Genomic DNA, 16457 nt, shown 5'->3' on the forward strand with positions numbered 1-16457 from the left:
AAGAAGTGGGACTTCACTCTCTGCTCAGGAAGCCATTTCTCCACTTTATCTTTCCAGAGGAAACACTACTGCTGCATTATTAATGTTCAAAGTCCTCTAGGCTATGTGGGCTAACCTTAAAAAATGTGACCAAGTCTAAAGAACATGAGGCACATGTGACTCGCTACCCTATTTTTAATCATTCGGAAAAATATGCCCTGCCAAACTGTAAAATCAACTGTAAAGCTGTAAAAAACAAACAGCTTAATTGCCATTAATTATTCATCACTACTAAGCCAACAATTGCCCACAGTAGATGCTGGAACATGTCCTAGTCATGCAAATTTAATAAACTAACATGTGCACAAGGAAGTGGTGGCTTTAGAAACCTGATCCCGAACCTCTAAGAACAATAGAAAGGAGAAAGTGGATCAATGTCTATGAAGACATACTGTCTGTCAATGAAAGATGTAAACTCTTTGGCTGATTTAGCTGCACTCGCTGATAAGGCTTTTAGAAGCTGCACAGGCAGAGTGAATTCCTATCGGTTCTTTGATGCCCCCAGGAAGCATGGATATATTAATTAGTTTAATTACACATTAAAATTACTCATTATTTTTTATGACATTACAGTATCTTTGGGAGCACGAGGGAAAATGCTGCATCAAACAAAATGTGTCCTTGCGCACTTTCTCAAAGTATCCAAAACAAAAGAAGGCCTGCTCATCACTGAGGCATGAACGTGTACATCACTTTAATGTTGCAGCTGCTGAAGGTGGGGCTGATCTTAACTACCATCTATACTGCTGAGTATATAGCAAGTGACTTTACGCCCACTGATCTTGTCTTACTGTATCATCTCCTGCAATTTTATTGAGGCTTTTAACAGTTTTTTTTAATTATTTTTGTCCCTATAGTGACACATGTAAAGCATCATTGGGTCTCTTGAAAGGCGCTATAGAAATTCAAGTTATTATTATTAATAATATTATTTTAATATTGCTTCCTCTTTATGACATAAATACAGCAAATAGACGACGATGGAGGGAATTGTGTCCAGTCGATGGTGCAGAGTGAAGTTAGAAAACTTTGTGTTCAACCCACCTGGTTTAATTGTGATGACTATTTTAGTGCCAATGTTTATCATAAAATGACTCTGAATTTGCTTTATTACCGTTCTTACTGTTTTAATGACTTAATGCTTTAATTTTTTTTCATACATTGCAATTTCAAAGCTCTTTTAAAACAGCGACACAATTTTTAGACCTGTACTCCTTCTATATAGGCAAATTGCTAAAGGGAACGATCCTTCTTCTCTTTCACATTTTATTAATATCAAACGTGTCAAACTTACACTAAATTTTAAACTGCACTATCCTGGGCCATAGAGAATACACAAGCCAAATGTGAAGATGACCAGATGAACGCTTCTTCGGATATGCGTTCCACAGGCAGACAGACGGACTAATAATGGATGGATTCCTACATACCAAATATGACACTATATCTTTATTTGTGGGGAATAAACTTGAAATATTTTTGTTTTCCAACAACTGTAGTTTACAGCAAGTACACAGCAGAGACAGGTGGAGGGTATTCTCAGCTTTTAGACTGGAAATTCAGTGAAGGTTCCGCTTTGATTCTAGCCTGACGTTGTCATACTCACAATTCTAGTCAGAATGTGAGTCTGATACCGCTCCATTGGGCTGTGATTATGGGTCGTGTTTAAACCAAACCAGAAAAAAGAATGCCTCTTGTCTCAATTGGATAGACCTACAACCAATCAGAGCAACGTAGTATGTGACGTATGTTAGGCGACGCATTGTGAGTTATTTACTAACGCCGGGTTCACACCGGACGCTGAAGCGACGCCAAAGCAACGCTTCAGCGCAGCGCCAAGCCTTAAATAACAGCTGGCTCCCATCCACTCCCATGTTAAACCTTTGTGCGGGTCACACCAGAGGCTGAAGCACCGCGCTGCGCCAAGGCTGCCTAGCGCCGTGCAGCGATCGTTTCGGCGTCGAGTTTATTTTTTTGCGCTTGACGCGAGCGTATTGCGCCGGGAAACACACTGAAAAATGATTTTAAACAATATTGATGACATATTTTATATGATATAAATGATCAAGTATGCATCCCATACTTTGAATTCCCCTTCTGTTGTCCTGGAGTTTAAATTTGACCAATGACATTATTAAATGTCCCCCACTGCCCATCCACTACAGCCACACAAGCAGTGATAAAGATAAAAAGAGCGCCGGGGCGATAGGGATTAGCGCGGTGCTTTGGCGTCGCCTCCACGTTCTGTGTTCCTCTTTCAAAATGAATGTGCTGTCGATGTCTTCTAAAACAGACTCAATGGCAGCATCTACACATCTCAGCTCTCCAGCGGCAGGCATGTTTGTTGAAAACGAATTCAACCCAAGCGCACTTTGATGACGTGGTACTGTTGATCATCTGTCCATCATCGTATAAAGCCCGCCCTGACAACCTGATTGGTCCGGTCAGTTTCTGTTCGGGCATAATTTCTCCCCAACGGAGCAACCCAGACCGAACTTCCCGACCTCAAATGTTGTGGGCGGGGCTAAGTTTGTCTGGCATCCAGGCTACTTTGATTCATTAATACTGCTGCTTTCACTGACCTGAGCGTGAACTTCAGCAACACTTTTTGACCACTGAATTCACGAAGTGCCGCAGAGCCATGCAGATCAACAGCCACATCCCCATTCCATGCAAATGACAGGAAGAATAGTCAGAAAGGAGGCTAGGAGGTTATATAAGGAGGAACGGGATGCATAAAGATGCAGATAAAAAGTGAACAAATTAGACTGACTGGTAAACATTAGCCATTGTGCACTTCCAAGCAGCCTCGGACAATCTAATTCACTGCAGGCAGACACCGGGCAGGAGCAATTTTAAAGATGGAATGGAGAGAGAACACATTTCAGAAAAGTTTGAGCAAAAAGTCTTTAACTCAGAAAGTTGGAGATTTAAAATCCGACATGTCAAATTAGATCATTATGGGCAGCAGATTGAACTTCTGTACAGACAGTTTTCACTATATCTGGGATGGAGGTGTCTTTTCGTAGCGGCTCATTTCATCTGCTGCCTCTCCCCTGGGTTACGCTCTTTCTGCACACATGCATATTTTAATATATAGACAGACGTTTTTATCCCATTTGGGACTAATCTTTTCATTCCTGCACCCTGACATCAATAAATGAGTGAATTTGATAAGTGTCTTGTTTGGCTGCTTTTTTTTTTTTTTTTAAGGGGCACGAATAAACAGACTGGGAAACTTGGTGAAAACAGCCAATATGTTTACTGGTGGGAGTAAGTCTTTAAGAGGCCAGGGTGGTGGTGAGGAAAGCTAATGCTGCTCACTCCTGCACCGGCAGCCCCTGGGCACCAATTTAGGCGTTGATACAGAACTAAAAAGAAAGTTGCAGTCCTCTTTATTTTTAACATGCAGGGATGTGGATTCCTGTGCTTGTTTTAAGTATGTGGTATTTTACATTAATGAGTGATGAACAAGTCTTTTTTTATGTTGCTGACTCATATTTGGTCCTTTTTTATTATTTACAGTGTGGTTTTTTATGCTCATGTGTGCTGTAAAAGTTTGCACTCACTTTGGAGGATATTGAAGTCTCATTATACGAGCACAGCCTTGTCATATGTTAATCAAACTGGTGTTCACGCAATGATAGATCACGTTCAAATTATGACTATTGCATAGGAAAAGTACCACAGTGAAATGGATGTTTATTTCAATGAATGGAAAGGAAGTGCAGAGACCACTTAAGGACTAACATCAATAGTGCATGAAGCTGCGAGCCTCTGTCCCCACACATGGCCCTTTCTGCAGATGTTGATACACCGATGTTCAGAGACTGCGCAGTGAAAGATTCTGAGAGAGAACCAGCGCTGCTATTCATCCTAATTCACCAGGAAGGAAGGATCCCGAGGACATTAATTGGTATGATTCCCTCCTGTGACAAGCACAGTAAGCAGCTCTGTTTCCACACGGGGAGTGCGACTGCGGCCGTGCGCAGCTGTTTGTCTTCACCTGCACAAGTTTTGAAGGTTGAGCCGCGACTATGAAGCTGTTCCCCGTTGTTCGGTCACACGGGCCCGCCGAGCTGGGGCCTTTGTTCCCTGGCAGCACGCCACCCCAGCAAACCGCTGCCAGAGGAACTGTGTCATGCCCCTCTCAGTTTGGTCTGTAGACATGCGAACGCAGCGAATCATTCATTCCATTTGATAGCTTCCTGGCATGAGTTTGACTGGCTGTCACGGCAACTTAAGAACAGATTTGCTGTCAAAACTGAAGTATTATATCACCACCCATCTATTAGGGCACATGCACACCCCCCGGGCCGTACAGCTCTCAGTAAGCTCAGAATAGTTATTTATCCAGGATCTCTGCCTGGCTCGTTATGTGTAGCTTCAGCAAAAAGAAAGTTGGAAAAACAAGAATTCAAAGGGTAACTTTCAAGAAGCCAATGAATCACTCTCCTGTACAGAGAAGAAGTCGGCAGCCTTCGAACACAATGGTAATTTAATTAGTTTGTTTTTAATCAGTCACTGAAAAATCCCTATAAGAAGTACGATTCGGGTGTCCAACTGTGGGAGGAGGGAATGAGAAAAACTGATCAGAAAGTCATTAAAACATTTTCCTCTAGCAAAGCTGATCAAGGCCAAAGTCAGCCAAGACAATACTGCACAGGGGGGCACAAAGGACCAATCTAATTAATTATTCCTTCTAGCGCTGGGTTTGTCAGTGATGTAGAAACCTGGCTGCCATTGTTAGAAGACACAGGGGCGACCGTCGGGGTTAACACGTGAACAGCACCAGTCTCCGAACGCCCAACACAGCCTGCACAGGAGCATTCCTCACAAGACTGGACCTCCAGCCCGATCCACTCTCAACCCGTAACACAGGTACAGGTTATAACAATCACAACAACATTAATCTAAGTAGCAGTCGGCTAATGGAATGGCTGACCCTGCTGGTTACGGCACATTTGTCAGCCAAGAAACCACATGGAACTAACAAGTACCGAAAGCCATGGGATCAACTACTAAATGGTGTGGGCTCAGCAGTGATTACTGAGCTATTCAATTATGCACTTCATCAAGAGATAACCAGAGGCTCTGACAGACGACAGTGTGAAAAGGCAAAAATATCAGCCCCAACCCAACTCGTGTTACAATAACATCAGAACACTCCATCAATACACAAACAAAGAAAGTACATCCAACTAGAGCTCCCCAAAACTGTGCTGTGGCATTCAAACCTCCACAGCTCTTCGGTTGAGCTAGCAGCCCTCGTCCATGACTCCTCGCTCCGAGGCCTCTGGAGCCTCCACTGCTGTTGGTTCAAATCAGAACGAGCTTCTCAGCACGACGCTGGCACGGCCTCAGTCGGCCTCGATTAGCTGCCACACAACTCGTCTCCTCTGTGGTTTCTGAGATTACAGAGTCTCCGAGAAATACAGTCAGTCAGGAGACAGTGAACACGCTGTCATCGTTGAGTTCTCACAGCAGGCTTCTTCACTCCTTTGTCCTTGTCACAGCCTCTCATGGCACATGATGCTCTGATGAGGGAACACATTTATCAGGATTAGTCAGATGTTTATTGCTCAACATCCTATCAACCAGATGGCATTGACTCAACTAGGTTAACTAGTCTTGTTTTACCGGCTGTGGTTTATCAATTTCTAATTTAAAGTTGGAATAATAATAATATCCACATCTCAGCAAGAAATGTTACATTATAAAGCCAATTGAAGTTAATTTTAAAAACTAAAACAGAATCAAATTGAGTGGTAACATAGAAATACAACAAAACAAAAACTCATATTCTTTTGACAATTGTTCAATCTATTTCAATGTTGAATGAGAGTGAAATATTAAATAGTTAGCTTGTTAACCCAAATCTTAGCAAGTCCATGGAAAATGTTTTTTTTTTTCATGTCATCAACCAAAAAATTAAAAAGCAAAACGTCAATTAAAAAGTAATGAACACAATCTAAATAATTTACACATTTTATGTTTAGACTTTAAAACCAGTATCTTTACAAATACTCAACAAATTTCAATGATACAAAAAAACATCTTGTTATTTTGTTTTCTTTACATTTCCTGAACATCAGCAGGGAAGAAAAGAGTTGTTGCTCTTCAGCACAATTTAGCCCAACACCGTTTATATACAGCTTTACAACATCTTGCACCAGCAAGAATGTTTTGAAGGAAACTTACTGCTGCTCATTCCGTATCCATCATCCATTCCTCAGAATTCCATTCACTTGTAAGAAAAACATTTACATTTGATGGTCTCTCTGTACTCTGGGGAAAAATGTGTGTGATGTAATCATAACATCTAGGAAAGACGGATGAGCCTACTCCAACACATTTGATGCTGCTGTAGTAAAATTGCATGAAATTAATGTAGATTAGTAATTTTAAGATACAGAGATACATTTATTGATCCCAAACACACGCACAATCACACGAAATGCAGAGTAGGGAAATTTATCTTCTGCTTTTGTCCCATCTGGTGAACATCACAGGACACACAGAGCAGTGGGCAGCCATGCACAGCGCCCGGGGAGCAGATGTTGGGGGAGTAAGGTGCCTTGCTCAGGGGCACTTAGACAGTGGGGGTAGGGAGAGTGCTCTTTGGACTTGGGAACAGATCCAGGTGTTGTTCTGGCAGGTATGTTGTATTGTCAACCATGAGAATTCGAACCAGCAACCTTCCAGTCCAATGTCCATAACTATCTGCCCATAGTCCAATTATTCTGCCACTAGTCCACCGCCTCTCATTATATTACTGCATTCTACCTTCTGCATGTCAATGGGCCGTTTGTGTAACTGGAAGCTCTATGAAAATAGTTGTATGAGTATCTCAGTATTACACTCCTATGCTGAGAGATCCCCTTTTGTCCAGTTTTAGGTTTGCATTTGCAGCAAACCACCAATACACACACACACACACACACACTAAATAAAAATAAGCACAATATCCAACTATGAACAGCAGTATAGTTTGACAGATTACAGTGTGAGCCATCTGTGAGGATTCCATGGTAGCAGGTACAATAAGGTACGGTGCACATTATTCAGTTGGATATTGCACTAACAGGTGGAGGATGTAAGTTTCATGCTATAGACAGTTAAGTGTTAAAATCCTTCTCACCTACATTCACAAAGCACAACTTCAATACCAGGTTATTCAGGTACTTTGTGTTATTACTTTCCTTTAATGCCCTTTTTTTGCTAATGACTCATTCAATGTTGATAGATGACAGCCAAGAAATTATTGGTAAATTGTAGGAAGAAAAAATGGTTCAGTTTACAGTATATTTTTGGTGTATGGCGGAAGGCTTAGAGAATCTAAGGTAAGCCCTAATAAACTTTACTCCACATTACCTTTCTCTTTACTACACTACATAGAAAACACATAATTCTTAAGACTATTGCTGGTCAAACTTGTATAGTGTGCTTAAATGTCGTGTTTCTCCCCTGAGATCCTGATCCACCAGAGGACCTGGAGGAGTATACGACCGAGGGGTTAACAGGTCAAAGAGGATCCTGCCCCGCGGCAAAACAATAAAATTTGCGGATGAACAGCAATCTGCAACAAATAGTTTGCAGGCTGATGACTGAGCTGAACCAGCGTATGTGCAGATACACCACTGTTTCCGCCACAGGTTGATTTTATCCTTCAGCTACAGGAGATCTGTGTTTGCCTCCTTTTAAGGCCCCTGATTGTAGTTCACAGCGGGTCCAGCTACACACTGAGGCGACTTCTGCAAAGGTTGAGTGCACTAATAGTATTTAAAGTGCAGACTGCAGGTTAGGCAGCAGCAACCACAAATATACATGCTGCTGATATGCAGTGAGGCCTGCAGTCATGACAACTGATGCAACAAGCAAGACATGTAGGTGACAATTGCACACACAAAAAAAACATGCACAACCCATTTCTCGTACAGGCAAACATATGATTCAAAACTTACTCTCTTCTTATTATCTCTTCTCAATAAAAGTTAGCAACTGCCAGATAGTGAGTCCAACATGTATGCAGGAACCAGTCGGACTATAGTGAGCCAGCAAAGTTCTATTTGTCAAGGATGAGGTGGCATCTGTTACATTGTTTGGAATTTTTGTTGTTTTTCATTTTCGCCATCTTTTGGTGCCACAGACTTCAAGAATTAAGACGAACTGGTCGGTTTGGCAAATGCTGAGCCTTTCTATTGATCCATCCAGATTGTGTCCCCATGCTGTGGCAGAGACAGTCCAAGAGGAAACAGGAGATTGGATAGCATGAGTGAAAACACAGGAGGTTTACAATGTCCTTGATGTTGCTTCAGTTCTTTATTATGCGGTTTCACTTGTTTTACTTATTCAACTCTGACCACTTTTCTTTTACCTGTAAAAAAAATATCGATGCAAAATGCAGGGACATAGAGGTAAGACTTGCAAGAAAGGGTTCTAGGCAGAAATTAAATCGGAGATGTTGTGTTTTTTTTTCTTAAATGCATCTGAACTTCTCAGCTGCCAGATGACCTCACAGCAGTGCTGCATTTGTATGTGCTAATTGTGCTGCTGCTACTTTTTGAACTGCAGGTAATACAATGCTTTAAACCGGTGGTTCTTAAACTAGGGGTCAAGTCCCCCTGCAGCGTCGCAACATAATTTACAAAAGATCTAACACAATTGAGAATTACTTCTCAGGATCGTATTAGAGCCATATTCGTTCCGAACCTAGAACGTAGATGAATATAAAATAAAACCGTACAAATAGTGATCATCTGTAGATTTTCTTTGTCTTCGTTTGACCCTTGAGGTGAATCAGACAGATAAGGGACAGCGAGCAGAAGGTCAGTTTACAGCACCACAGGAAGTATTGTAACATGTGCACGTAGGTGAATTTAGCTCAAATCAATATCTTTTGGAATAACGTTGGTCTCTTGCACTGTTATGTTGGGGGTCATGAGCTGAGAAGTTTGGCAACCTCTGTTTTCTACCCCTGAATCATTGCACATCTCTGACTTGCTCAATAATTCATTGTGTTGTTTGCTTGCTGGCTAGTTCGGCCATTTAGCGAAACAGTGCAATTAGAGATTCATGTTTGCAGTGAGGAAAAGAGACGCAATTTTTATCCAAAGCTTCTAAAATCCATGAGAAAATGCATTGAATGTAATTAACACGTTGTGCATGGAGTCTGATTATTAAGCCACTGATGCCTTAAGATACACTTGAGTCTATTTAAAAACAACCATCCCACATGCCAGGGCATATTTTTGGTGTGATTCATGTGTAGTCAACCGTGTAGAGCCAGTAAAACACATAAATCCATGTAATTGTGCAGGAATTACAAGAAACTGTTCATGTCGATTGGACTTTCATTAGCTGGCGCTTAGCAATAGAGAATGTAGATGGCTGGTGTTCACATATATACATATTGTTGATATTTACAACATATTAACTGTTAAGACTTTCAACTCTCCCTTTAAAAAGCAGTTAGATCTGACCATTGGCCAGTAATGTCAACTGTGGCCAGTTCCCTCCAGAGCTAAAATTCAAGTGCTATAAGGTGCAGTCCCTCACCACTTTCCATTATAAAACACATGAAAGTAAATGGTGCAGTAGCTAAGACCACTTACAGACAAAGTAATGAAGTTAGACATTCATCCATGGTCCAGTTTTTCTTTTTAATTAGTGCCGTGCTGTTGATGAAATATGAAAGGTGCATCCCCCACTCCATGTCTAAAGCTAACTTTCAAGTTCAGGTGTATAATCTCACCTTTGCAGCTTTATATATGTGTCTCACTTCAAGGAAGTGTTGCAACCAATGCTAATGCCTAGAGTCGCAGAGCTATAAACATATCAGGGTCTCAGATGTATCCTCTCAATACAGATTTACTGAGGTGAGACTGCAGATGCTTTGAGGTGTAAATCCTGTCTCTTAAAACCTGGTGCCTTCCTTTTGAAGAAGTGTACTGCGGCATTGGCCCCTATAGTAAAGACTCTCCAGCACCTTATCCCTGGGACTCAACCATCCATCCTGCCTGAAAGATGTCACAATGCAGGCAGTGCATCATTAGTCCAGAAGAGAGGAGGTGGATAAAACTTATCATCAATGCACCATTAACCTTTAATGAACTGGTGCTACGTTTTCAAGACAAAGCTGTTCCGAGACTCCCCTTCCCAGGAGGTCGATTGTCCTCTCGCCAGGCTCTGCTTGTCAACAGGAGTTTCATCTGACACCGCATCAGTAAAGAGCCGGTTTAGGACGCGGGGGAAGAAAATGTACCTGAGATCACACTGTTTGTTAAGTTGTGTTCATATCCACGCTGTGTTGTCGGAAATAAGAGGCTGATTCAAACCTCGGAGGGATCGTATGGTGATTTACGGCGTGCTCCATGCTGGGCTGCACTCATCACTAGAGGCATTCTGTCTTGTTGTAATAGCGGTTGTTGATGTTGATGAGGTATTATTTTTCACACAAAACACTCCCACCTGCTGACTCTTTCTATGCTAATTGTGTTTGGCTCATTTTGGATGTCCCTGTCGCAGTGGGTCGGCTCCGCTAACGGTGCCACTGTGAAAGCGGAACCTGAGCACTCCCCCCCCCCCCTTCTCCTCACAGCACGAGGTGACCCGCACTTCGAGTTCGCCCCATGGGAACGGTGAAAAGCCACAGACACGCTTTGTCATGCTTGGAAGGTAACGTGCAGTACCTGGCTTGAATGTGCATATGTTGGGGAAACTCGGTAAAGTCATCTCCCACGTTCCAAAGGACGTGGTGTGAACACGCTGTAATTAGATCGGCCCTGCTGCTGTTGAATTTGAAAAGTGCTGTAAAACCGACTCCCGTGTCATTAGTGAGCGAGTAGCACACTGGCATTTGGCCTTTGGAAATTAGCGACAAGCTGAGGAGAAACTGTAAAGCGTTAATCTTATTTACCCACAACACTGGGGATTCTCATTGGCTCTAATAAACAGGACTTGGGGATCCAATATTAGTTTCAGCCATTATTTTTTATTGCTTCTGCCTACATACAGTGATAAATACTGTGCAATGACACAATGAGTTTCCCCTAGTTTCCCAAGATTCTCTGAACTCAGTTTCTGTGAGGCCAAGTCAGACAGACGTCCACAGGCATGTGGGGCTCCATTATGGGAGCCTCGCTAAAAGGGCTGATGTAACTGCAACCAGGTCATTTGTAAAGAAGCTTGCTACAGGTGTTGCTGTCTTGGCTAACCTTGACCTAGTGACTCTTGTCTTGCACTAGTGGGCCCTTGAGAGGATGACTATAACAAGCAGGAGACGACATGACTGTCAGGTCTCATGTGTTCCTGTTTGTCTGGATGGTTATTGACATGCTAAAGCATTTGGCGGCACAGTGAGCTCCCGGTACAGATCCTGGGTCTCTCTGTGGGGACTTTGGGTTTTCTCTGGGTACTCAGGCTTCCTCCCACAATTCAAAGACAATCAAAATGGGTTTGGTTAATTGGAGACTCTAATTAGACCAATGGTTGTTTGTCTCAGGATGTTGGTCCTGTGATACACTGGTGACATGTCCAGGTTGTACCCTGCCAGTTACACCCAATGTCAGCTGGGATTAGCTCCAGCTCCCCACCACTATCCTCAAAGGATAAGCAGTACAGAATGTGGATGGCTGGATAATACAGCATAACAGGGGTGCAAGTACAGACATGCCATAAAGTCAGCAAACTGGTTCACACAAGGTTTTTCGAACAATAGCATTAGCATTAACGTATAAACTTTGTCTTTTCAACCTGCCATGCTGTTTTGATCACCGAAAACTCTGGTGTCAGGAAATGCTACGCTACACAAGATACTTGATAATAGCAGGTCTCTCCTCAGAGCTATTTGCAGTAGGATGCTGGCTGCATACCTTTTTATTCAGAGAATATTGGCACGCATTGTCTATGGCTGTAACTGTACAAAAACCAATGTAGTTTAATATGGAAATACATAAATACATAACAATTTAATGTGTAAATCATTAAAAAAAATCAAATGTTTTATGTAATGAAGCAGAGAAAAGAGGTTTTTCGGTTTGTTTCCATACGTACAGCTGTGTGCGTGGTGGCTTACTGCAGCATTAGGTCAGGCACACTGGTCTTTCTGTGTCTGCTGCAGCCCCCTCAGTCACCACAGCGCACTGGTTAAGCTGAGGCTGATTCCAGTCTCTGTGAATGAGTAGATAGGGAGGTGAGTCGCATATCTCCATCCTGACAGGCTCAACACACCCCCACCTCCTGGGACTCCACACCAATCATCCCAGATAGCACAGGGCTCGCTTCTCCCCTCATGCACTCAGGCGCAGGGCAAACACACACTCGCAGACACACACTCACACACATACGCTACCACTCGGTGAGACCCGGCACTCGCCTTTTTATTTAAATGCCATAAATATTTAATTTGTGAACGTGTTGTGAAAGATCACACGGGCACGCACAAAGGACCCTCAGCTGAATATGCAACACTCTGATAAATATTTCAGTACTCCATTTCCCAAAACCCCCGGTTGACTCACCAGGAACCTGGAGCTGATCCTGGCGAGAATTAAACATGTTTTCTTTGTAATATTTATTCTTTAAAAACAGCAATGTGCTTTGCTGATTCGCTGGCTTCCAGAGGTTACTGTGTCGGGGCGCGACCTGGTGTCCATTTAAGGAGGCTCTCTTTAGTGACATGATATCTCCGCAGCTCTCCCTCACTGAGGTTAGTAGCACAAGACTAATAACCCCAATAATCCTCCCACTAACATAATATCCCCCAACTGCCTCACTGCACCCATGAATAGTATCACACACCGTAACCTGTGCCTCGCTCGTTTTTTCCCCCACGCACAAAACCTGCTGTGTATCCGTCGCACTACTCTCTGTAATTAATTTACGGCTCCTACAGAGCGACCTGAAACTCCGAGGTTACTTTTAAATGAAAGCAATCTAATGCTAACTCCAGGGGCTTTATTTGTTTAATGTTTGAGTTTCACATTTATTTCTCCACAGGGTGTGTAATGGAACAACTTGGATCTGGCAAACAACATAAACCAGAAGTTCACCTCCCCATGTAAAGAGACTTTTTCATTTTTAGAGACCAGAAACAGGCCGGTAAATAAAGACCACCAGGGAAGTGCTCATCTACACAGCCTCACTGCACTTAAGAGGTTTAAATTAAACAAACTAACAAAAAACGCAGCAGTACTAATTTTGGGGTTTGGTGAAATGTCCCGTGTCAGTCTGGAGTGGTGGTCTTCCTCGTACGAGAGGAATTCATCAATAAAGCAATTGTTTAAGCTCCCAGTAGGCTCGAGGCGCGGCCTGTAAAATTTATGAGCAGCAGTACAAACAGACAGTGGATGGATCGAAAAGGGTCCCGGAGGCAGCCGGAAGAGAGTCCTTAGCAATAACAACACAATCAATCACATCCAGCCCACGTCACATCCAACCCCGGGCTCCCCAGCAGTGCATTCAAAACATATCCCCACATTCACATGATCGCAGCTCTGTCTTCATATCGCACTGTGCGAGAGCGTCTGTTTTTATTATATGGACGAGGGGTTTGCGGAGCCATGCAATCTTCATATGCTAATATTTATCTGTCTATCTGGAGGTGGTTCAAAAACACGCAGTATGGCTGGTGTGTAATTACATGTTGTGCGACAGCCTGCCAATGCTTTGTATTTTACAAGTTCTACTTATTTTAACGCGCAGTAAGGGCCTTTATTGCTGTTATTGACTTTTGATATTAGTTTGATGTGTTGTGGGAAGTGTATAGCCCTACTGTAATCTACAATGTTGCTTTATTGACTGGTCTGCGAACATAGTGGGATGCGGTTGGGTTCAATTGTCCAATTTTTTACATGGCCACCAAGAGTCGACATTGTTTTCTTTTAATTATGACCATGACCTTATTCTTTAAAGATGCATTATTGTCCCAGTGGTTCAAACAAATATGTGTAATGTTAAAAATGTCGCTCACAAGGACACACAAATAATTGCTCCCTACTGGAGGTTCCGTCAATACTACCTCGTTGTTTTGTCAAATTTAGGGTCCAAAGTCAATGCTCTCATCAGCCTCTGTCACGTAGCTGTTCTAAGGGAAAACTAATAAGATAGATAGATAGATAGATAGATTACTTTATTCATCCCCGAGGGGAAATTAAGTCGTCATAGCAGCCGGTACATTTGAATACAATAAAATACAATACAATAGAATAAAATATAAAATATAAAATATTGCGGTAGAAAGAATAAAAACAGAAACAAAAGATAAAATAGGTAGATAAGGTGCAGTGGCAGATGATGGTAATAGTACTGATGATATGATGGTAATGTTATTGTTAGACAGTATATAAAAGATAGTACAGTATATATAGTATATAATATATATTTATATATGATAGTAATTATACCAATATAATAGCAGTATATAGTAATAATAGCAGCAACAATATATATAATAATAATAATAGTAAAATATAATAATAATAACATGTACACATGTATAAATAAAATATGTGTATATAGACTTATATATACAAAGAATATACAAAGAGTATGATATAATATATGATATATAGTACGGGTATTAATATAAGTATTTGGCAATACAATAGATAATATAATATACTGTGAGTGTAAGAATATGTAGACAGAGTGTGCAAAAGACAATATTATTGTATGAAATGATGAATTGAGACAGGTATGTTTAGTGCAGTTAATAACTAATATTTACTAATAACAAATAAATAAACCCAATGGACACTTCTTGTTCAGCACCAAACCACAGTCGGACAAAGTTTAGCCAATATTTCCCTCGAGCTGGTTTATGGGACCTTGATACCACTGCAATAACTACCGTGCAAACCCAAACTGAAGTCACCAGCATATATCCTGACACATCCAGGATATTTCATCTTCATTTTTGTACAGAGAGAGGAGGTGTTGGTGTGTCATTCATCTTTATGTACACTCATTGGTCACATAACAAGATATATCTGTATGACCTCAGCTTCCGAAGGCACCTTTATATACTGTACGTTTCTCCACATGCAGTGAAACACTATATTTTCTATTCACCCCGAGAGCGTCTGATACAGAAATGCAGCCAACTGCCAGTTCCAGCCTCTTATAGCACTTAAACATGTCTCAAACTGAATGTAATCATTGCCCCTAATGTCCAACGTCCCTCGGTGCACTTGTTAAACTTCCGGGGTCTCTCTGTTCCCAGTGTGCACGTTTGGAGAGACACATGGAGGGCAGATTTGCCGCTGGCGTCCTCACAGCATCGTCCAAGAATGTGCTCATTATTCTTCCCATACAACAAGTTGCGAGGCGCAGCATCAGAATGACGGGAGAGGACAACAATTTTAGCCTGCAGAGCTGAGGCCACACAGCCCTCTGATCTGTGCACATGAATTTACTGTGAAAGCTGAAATAGAGAAAGAGCTCGGTAATTTGAGCTGGATGGCCGGAAAATCAGAATGGAGGAGCAGGCGCGGGGTTTTGCTGCGTGCGCTGCAGAGCTGTCTCATCCCACAGCAAAAGTGAGGAGATGGAGGGAAGAGATGCCGGAGAGAACAAAATGATAGATCTATATAAGCACCTGTAAAGGAAACCACACGCCGTGCTGCACCTCATCGCTTTGTCATTATTCATCTCTCTTTTGAAAGATTAGCGTGGTGCCATTCTCCTGCATCTTTTGCAGTGCGTACAAATCACAACTGGGTCTGTTGTATTAATCATTTGACATTGTTTCTCAGATATGTATTTTATTATCACGCACATAGCCCCAGTGATATGCTGACTCCAAACCTGACATGATTCCTGAAAAATTAAACAGCTGTGAATCTTTTTTTCCCCGGAGCTAAATCTCTTTCACTGATATGTTCATGATGCTCGCATGCTGTGTTACCGTATCAGGGAAGATTTATTTTAGCATTTGAATATGACTGCGTCAACATGCATATTTGAATAAAAATGCCTGCCCGCAATGATTCACAAGCACGACAACGAACTCAAGTTTTTTTCCAACTGTCACACCCACGCCAAACTCCCAAGTAGGCTCCGTAAACATCTCAGAGCCTTAGCACCTCTGATCAAATGTTAGTATCCAACATCGCAGAGTTAGCAGTGTTCATGGCGTTTTCTCCGCGAGGGTTCCATGATATAAATCACAGGCTTCTTCAGTGCAGAGCCGTTTCCGTTTTTTTAGGTGATACAAATTATATAGCTCACTCAAAGTGGTGTTCACAGGCAAAGTATAAATGAGAGAGTTGACTTCTTGTTATAAGCAACAATCGATAGTAACAGCTGGTTAAAGAGCGACTTGCTAGATTCATTTAACACATTTTAAATTTGGAAATAACGCTTAGAAAAGTTGCATGTTGTTCAACAAGCTATAATTGCAAGCCCAAAATAGGTGG

Source organism: Pleuronectes platessa, chromosome 2, assembly GCF_947347685.1.
Source record: "Pleuronectes platessa chromosome 2, fPlePla1.1, whole genome shotgun sequence".
In the NCBI taxonomy this organism is placed as follows: domain Eukaryota; kingdom Metazoa; phylum Chordata; class Actinopteri; order Pleuronectiformes; family Pleuronectidae; genus Pleuronectes; species Pleuronectes platessa.